We start from the raw sequence: 7,095 nt of genomic DNA, 5'->3' as shown, positions 1-7,095 counted from the left end.
GATCTTGGGAAGAGGAGGTGACCCTGGAATAGGTGAGTGAGCCCAATGTTATCACAGGGTTTTATTTATTTATTTATTTATTTGAGACAGAGTCTTGCTCTGTCACCCAGGCTGGAGTGCAGTGGCGTGACCCTGGTTCACTGCACCCTCCGCTTCCCCGGTTAAAGCGATTCTCCTGCCTCAGCCTCCCGAGTAACTGGGACTACAGGCACGCGTCCCCACGCCCGACTAATTTTTTATATTTTAGTAGAAACGAGGTTTCACCACATTGGCCAGGATGGTCTCGATCTCCTGACCTCGTGATCCACCCTCCTTGACCTCCCAAAGTGCTGGGATTATAGGCGTGAGCCACCGCGCCAGGCCCATCACAGGGTTTTTATAAGAGAGAGGCAGGTCAGAGTCAGAGAGGGCAGTGCAAGGACACACTTTGAAATGGAGAGGGGACCATGAGCCAAAGAATGCAGGTGGCCTCTAGATGCCAGAAGATGCAAAAACGAATCGTCCCTGGAGCCCTGGGAAGGAACGCAGCTCTGCTGACACTTTGATTGTAGCCTGTAAGACCCATGTCAGGCTTTTGACCTCAGCATGAGATAAATTCCCACTGTTGTAAGCCACTAGGTTTGTGGTAGTTTGTGACAGCAGCAATGAGCAGCAGATGCAAGTCCAACCTTTAGTATAAAATATTAAGCCTGGAAAGTCAAAAGAGTCTCTGAACCGACCGTGGACTCACACTTCATGTAGCTCAAGTTTCCTCTCCGTCCCCGCCACTGGGGACTCTGCAGACTACCAGCGGATGAGAAGATTCCACTGCCCGGGCACTGGTCAGCCACAGTGACGAGACGGTGGCTTACATGAGAGACCCTCCCACCCAGCTCATCCACTGTGCTGTGACTTCAGAAGGACCCAGAGTCCCTGGCGACACCAATCACAGTTGAGGCCCTCGGGATGTAGCTGTTTCTGGGGTCTGGGCTCCCTGCTCCTGGGGCTGCTTCATCCCTGCCCATTGCTGATGGGTCTCAGCTACTGGTGCTGGACTTTTACCCCAAATCCAGCTCGGCACTGTACCATATTCACAAGTTCTGGGGATTAGGATGCGGATGTCTTTGCGGGTGGGGGCTATTATTCTGTTTACCACAGGACTCTCAGGCCATTTTTGAAAAATAATAACTTTGATTCACTAAAGAAAGCTCCATCTTGAATGTTTATTATTATCTCCCAAATTAGAACAATGTAATCCAGTTTATAGTTAATTTCAGTCCCAAAGAAATTCAATATGCCATGAATGATTACTTGTATTTAGGCTGATTTTCATGTACGATTTCAGGGTGTTGGAAAGACCGTGGAGGTGTGGATGAGAGCTAGGCTTCTGGTAGCTGTGGATACATGGCCTGGGGAGACAGAGAGGGGTGAATAGTTCAGTTTAGTCACACAAGGCCTTTCAGCAACTCTGCAGAAAGCTCACAAGCTAGCCATCCTGAAGCCTGTTCTGACGACCTGTCACAGGAACGACTAGGTTGATTTCAGGAGCCATGGCAACCACTTTGGGGCCAATGGCCTGTGGTATTATCCCTGGAAGGTTCAGAGATTTTCAGACCCCAATATTTAGGGAAAAAAACAGGCCTCCTTGAGGCAGGATACTAAGAAAGGAACCCTTCTTCATAACCAGATCCTGCAGGCAGGGCTCATGTTGTTGATTTATTTATTTGTTTCTACAAAGCAGGCAGCCAGATTCTCAAGGCAGTGGGTGGGTCTGCCCGGGTGCAGACGATAGTGGGGGTGTTGGCATTGTCTGAAGTATGTTGAACAAGAAAAATAAAAACAACTAAAATCCAACTGCTTTTTATTATCACCATATGCCAGCAATCCTAAACAATGTCAATAATAAAAAATACTCCCACGTGAAAAAGAATCTTTTTTATTTGTTTATTTATTTATTTTTGGTCTCAGTCAAAAACAACTGCTGTAGTCACTGTTTTAATAATATATATGTAAGCTTCAGCAGAGCACCTTTGTTACTACTCACTTTACTAAACATTGTATTCTGCATGGACGGTAATTCAGAGAACTCCCTGTTATGTGGATGGGGTTTGATAAGGCTGTGGGGTGCAGTTTGGATCTCCCACTCCAGTCTACGCATTACCCCTCTAACAGGGGATTTGCAACCAGTTGTGGCAGCATGGAGAAGCAAAGACCAAGAACCAGAACGCTGGTGGCTCATGCCTGTAATTCCAGCACTTTGGGAGGCCAAGACAGGAGGACTGCTTGAGACCAGGAGTTCGTGACCAGCCTCGGCAATGTAGTGAGACCCCAATCTCTACAAAAAAAATTTCTAAAAATTAACCAGGTGTGGTGGCATGCATCTGTAATCCTAGTTATTCAGGAGGCTGAAGTGGAAGGCTCACTTGAGTCCAGGAGTTTGAGGCTGCACTGAGCTAAGATCATGCCATTTCACTTCAGCCTGAGCGACAGAGCAAGATCCTGTGTTTAAAAACAAAAACAACAAGAACAAAACCCCATCTCTCACGTTGTGTGCCCAGTTGGAGTTTTAACTTTGTTTATAATTTAGAGTGGTGAGACAGTGACACTTTGGAGGTGTAATATTTTTATTTGGTTTACTTCATATGTCAACTATTGGTTGAATTTAAATAATATCTTGAAAATGAAGTGTATTCTGTAGTCATTGTCAATTGTTTTAAAACAAAAGTAAATCAAGAAAATAAAATTTACAAAAACGGAATGATTTAGTAGTTGCCTAAACCGTATCTTCTGTAGATGATTCAGTTTGATTAACATCCACTTATTGGTTACTGGACAATTATTTGCACAAAATATTACACCAAACTGTTACCAAGGCGTCAAAGTTGAAACCAAGACGTAGATTTTTAGACTCTTGGGAAAAAAATCAGGCCTTATTTCCTTTTTGATTATGATGTTTGCTTTATTTTTATTCATTTTTTTAATTATATTTATGAAATTCAATAAAAGAAAAATTTTCACTGGTAATGTTTCTTTTCTGGCCATTACTATTATTTGTTTCATTTTATAATTACCATAAAAATAATCCTATCTTATATAGAGAGAGGTGTTGAAACATAAGCTGCTCGGGGGGTCAAACATTCCGGGTGCACCAGGTGACTACGCCATCTTCTTCTGTTCCCAGGAACGTCATTTCTCCTACTGGAAGGTGGTGTGGAAACCACTCACTACGTTTGGGGTTAGAGCCCTTTCGCCCCCTGGTGGCTGCGTGAACATTGGTTGCAGGGATGAACAGCTCTGGGCCTCCATCCCGCACATCGTCCATACCCTCAAGCAACAAAGCAGACAGACTCGAGGTGCCGTGTTCGCCTACTGCCTTGTGGAATCCGACCCTCTGTCTCCCTCCACAATCCGATTTTGGGGCTCAGACGCTGCAGGGTTGCTCCAATTATTTTTATATAAAGAGGGATAGATTACCCTTGGAAAGAAAGGGGACAAAGACCCTATCTCCCTTTACCTCAGGCTCAGAAATATGAAACTATGCCTGAGTGATTGGGGTATCTCTAATGTGATGAATTGAAAGGAAGGACCCTGGAATCCTGAGAGGAAATCCACCTCAAGAAATGGGCGAGACTGGAACCATGAGCACTGAAGTTTCACACCACCGTCTAAAGGCTGGCTCCGGGTCAGCTGAGTAGTGATAAGGGACACCATTTGGATGCAGCAACCCTGGTACCATTTGTGTCTGGTGAAAGAGGCCTCCCCGAGTGTAAACTAAAAGAATATATTCAAGAGTGAATTGGAGGAGGCCTGTCCAAGGGTGAATTGGAAAAGGTTTATCCAAGAGTGAATTGGAAGAGGCTCCCCATGAGTGAATTGGAAGGGGCTTGTCCAAGGATGAATTGAAAGAGCTCACCCAGATGTGAATTGGAAGGGTGTGTGTCCAAGGGTGAATTGGAATGGGCTTGTCCAAGGGTGAATTGGAAGACGCTCACCCAAGTGTGAACTGGAAAGACACTTGTCCAAGTGTGAACTGGAAAGGACTCGTCCAAGGGTGAATTGGAAGAGGCTCACCCAAGTGTGAACTGGAAGGAGGCCTGTCCGGGGGTGGATTGGAATGACCTTGTCCAAGGGTGAATTGGAAGAGGCTCACCCAAGTATGAACTGGAAGGAGGCTTGTCCAAGTGTGAACTGGAAAGGACTTGTCCAAGGGTGAATTGAAAGAGGCTCACTCAAGTGCGAATTGGAAGGAGGCTTCTCCAGGAGTGGATTGGAATGACCTTTCCAAGGGTGAATTGGAAGGAGCTTGTTCAAGTGTGAATTGAAAGAGGCTCGTCCAAGTGTGAATTGAAAGAGGCTCATCCAAGTGTTAATTGAAAGGAGGCTTGTCCAAGGGTGAACTGGAAGGGGCCTGTCCAAGGGTGAATTGGAAGGGGCCTGTCCAAGGGTGAATTGGAAGAGGCTCACCCAAGTGTGAATTGGAAGGGGCTTGTCCAAGGGTGAATCGGAAGGGGCTTATCCAAGGGTGAGTTGTAAGATGTTACACTTGGGGGTCCAGGCAACTTTTCTGTGGGATACTCCTGATTCCATATCCTCCTTCTCTTGAGGAATCATCATAGTCTAGATACAAAGGGGATGGTCTATTCTATCAGTGAGGGGAACAGGCACCTATCGGACAGCTCAGATGCTGGACTGATTCGTGAACGTGTACAAGCACCTCTAGGCTTATTTAGGAATGCCTGAGCAAAAAAGTATTCAGAAAAATTTGGATCCATTTCAGAAGAGCCGGTGGGGGCCTTTGAGTCTGGGCATAAATGTCAATATGGCCTCATTTGTATTCCAGCAGCAAAGCCTGCAGCAAAGAACAAGTCACAAATTACAAAGTCAACCCCCTAAAGCAATAAGATCCTAGTAGCATTATGCACTACAGGGCTAAGCTGCTTATAGGAACTAATCAATTTAGTCACTTGCAATCTACTTCTAGAGAAATTGTTGTGTCCAGGCACTGGGCTATCTAAGCAAGAAACATGCTTGCTTTTTTCAAAAGAGCTACAATCTTTTTTGATCTATAGGTATATACTGCATCCAGAAAAATGTCAGCAGAAAGGCATCTTTGATGGCAGTTTTTTTGAGAGCTCAGAAACAAAGGAGGTACAAGAGGGAAAAGAGACCAAAAAGAGGTATACAAGCATCAGGGAAGGAACACGCTAAAAAAAAATCAATCAAAGCAAGCCAGGAAAAGCAGTTGCAGACCACAGGGACATTAGTGAGAGAGAGCAGCTGCTGAAAGGAGCCTCCAAACCACAGCTTGGGCTTGGCTCTGAGCTCCCCACACTGCTAGGACAGTGCTGGAGGCATAGCTACACTCCTGGAGCCCCAGGAAGCCCAGTCTGTAGCATCATCATTTCCCACCAATAGTCTCTGCCCTCCCTCTAGGACCCCTCCGGCTCCCCACAGCTCCTGCTGTGATCTGTTTCTTATCCTTCCCTCCCTCCCCCACCTAAAAAGGAAACCTGCTCAGGCCAACTGCTTCCTCCTGTTAAGCCCCATTTCCTAGCAGTTAGGGCCACCCTTCTTCCTGACACTTCCTGCTCATTCCTACACATCTCTGAGCTTTCCATGGATTCATGATATGCAGAAGGACAGAGCTGGTCATGGGGAAGGACAGAGGCTGCCGTTAGCAGGCCAGCTGAGGACACCATGATTTCAGCTCTGGCAAAGCCATCGTTGGGGGAAAGGAAGTCTTCCAATTATTTGTCAAGCATGGTTTGAATTTAAGCCACAGTGAAATTCTAATTCTAATGACAATTAATAAAAGTAATTAGCAAAGCAAGTATCCAGTAATCACCATGAACAGTAATGAGTAAAATGAACTGAGCATCATTTCAAATATGACAAATAACTAGTAATGTTTATTACTGGCATCATCTATAAAAAGATTCTCATTTTTCTCACTTAAAAGGGACTTTCATTAAGACTCAGAAGGAACAAAACCAAATAAATCATGTCTTTGTGTGTGTGTGTGTGTGTGTGTGAGACAAGGACTTCCTCTGTCACCCAGGCTGGAGGGCAGTGGTGCCATCACAGCTCACTGCAGCCTTGACTTCCCAGGCTCATTTGATCCTCCTGCCTCAGCCTCCTGAGTAGCTGGGACTAAACGTGCACACCACCATACCTGGCTAATTTTTGAATTTTTTTGTATAGACAAGGTTTTGCCATGATGCCCAGGCTGGTCTCATACCCTTGGGCTCAAGTGATCCACCTGCCTTGGCCTCCCAAAGTTCTGAGATTACAGGTGTTAGCCACTGTGCTCAGAAACCATGTCTCTTTAAAGTCAAAGGTACTCAGTGTCCCGAGGCCCATGACTTCTTGAGCACCAGTGATGGCCCTTGGAATGATGTTGCCACACTCTGGCATCCCTGCCTTCCAGAAACTTCCAATGAACTGGGCTCTCTCCACAGAAATTACAGTCTGGGAAAATAAAAGAGATAGAAGGGAAGAAAATAGTTCTTGTGGACTCTGGGGGAAAGGAAGGAGGCTATAAAATCTCTCAGTGTTTTGTTTTAGATTTCCTGGAGGACAGGAAGCTGCTTTGAGCAATTCACAATTTTAATAAAGAAAGCAGTTACTAAGTCTTCTTTTTATGCCTAGGAAAATAGCTTTATCCAATAACCAATGAGCAACCAAAACATATCAACTTCCACTCTAAGAAAAGCGTTGAACTGTGAATTAATAGTACCATCTGAGCCCTTGTTAAGTAACAGGCATATTTTGTTTTTTTCCCCCCCTGCACCTTCCATAGGAAGAGAAGGAATAACAGGCATATTTGAAGCAGTTAGTAAACTCCAACTGGCTTTAGAACTTTTATTTTATTTTTTTAAATTTATTTATTTTTTTTTTTTGAGACAGACTCTTGTTCTGTCACGCAGGCTGGAGTTCAATTGTGGGATCTCTGCTCACTGCAACCTCTGCCTCCCGGATTCAAGTGATTCTTGTGCCTCAGCCTCCCAAGTAGCTGGGATTACAGGCATGCGTCACCCTGCCTGGCTAATTTTTGTATTTTTAGTAGAGATGGGATTTCACCATGTTGGCCAGGCTGGTCTCGAACTCCTGACCTCA

Source organism: Pongo abelii, chromosome 11 (assembly GCF_028885655.2).
Source record: "Pongo abelii isolate AG06213 chromosome 11, NHGRI_mPonAbe1-v2.0_pri, whole genome shotgun sequence".
NCBI classification, from domain to species: Eukaryota; Metazoa; Chordata; class Mammalia; order Primates; family Hominidae; genus Pongo; species Pongo abelii.
Note: the sequence above shows the minus strand (reverse complement) of the source record.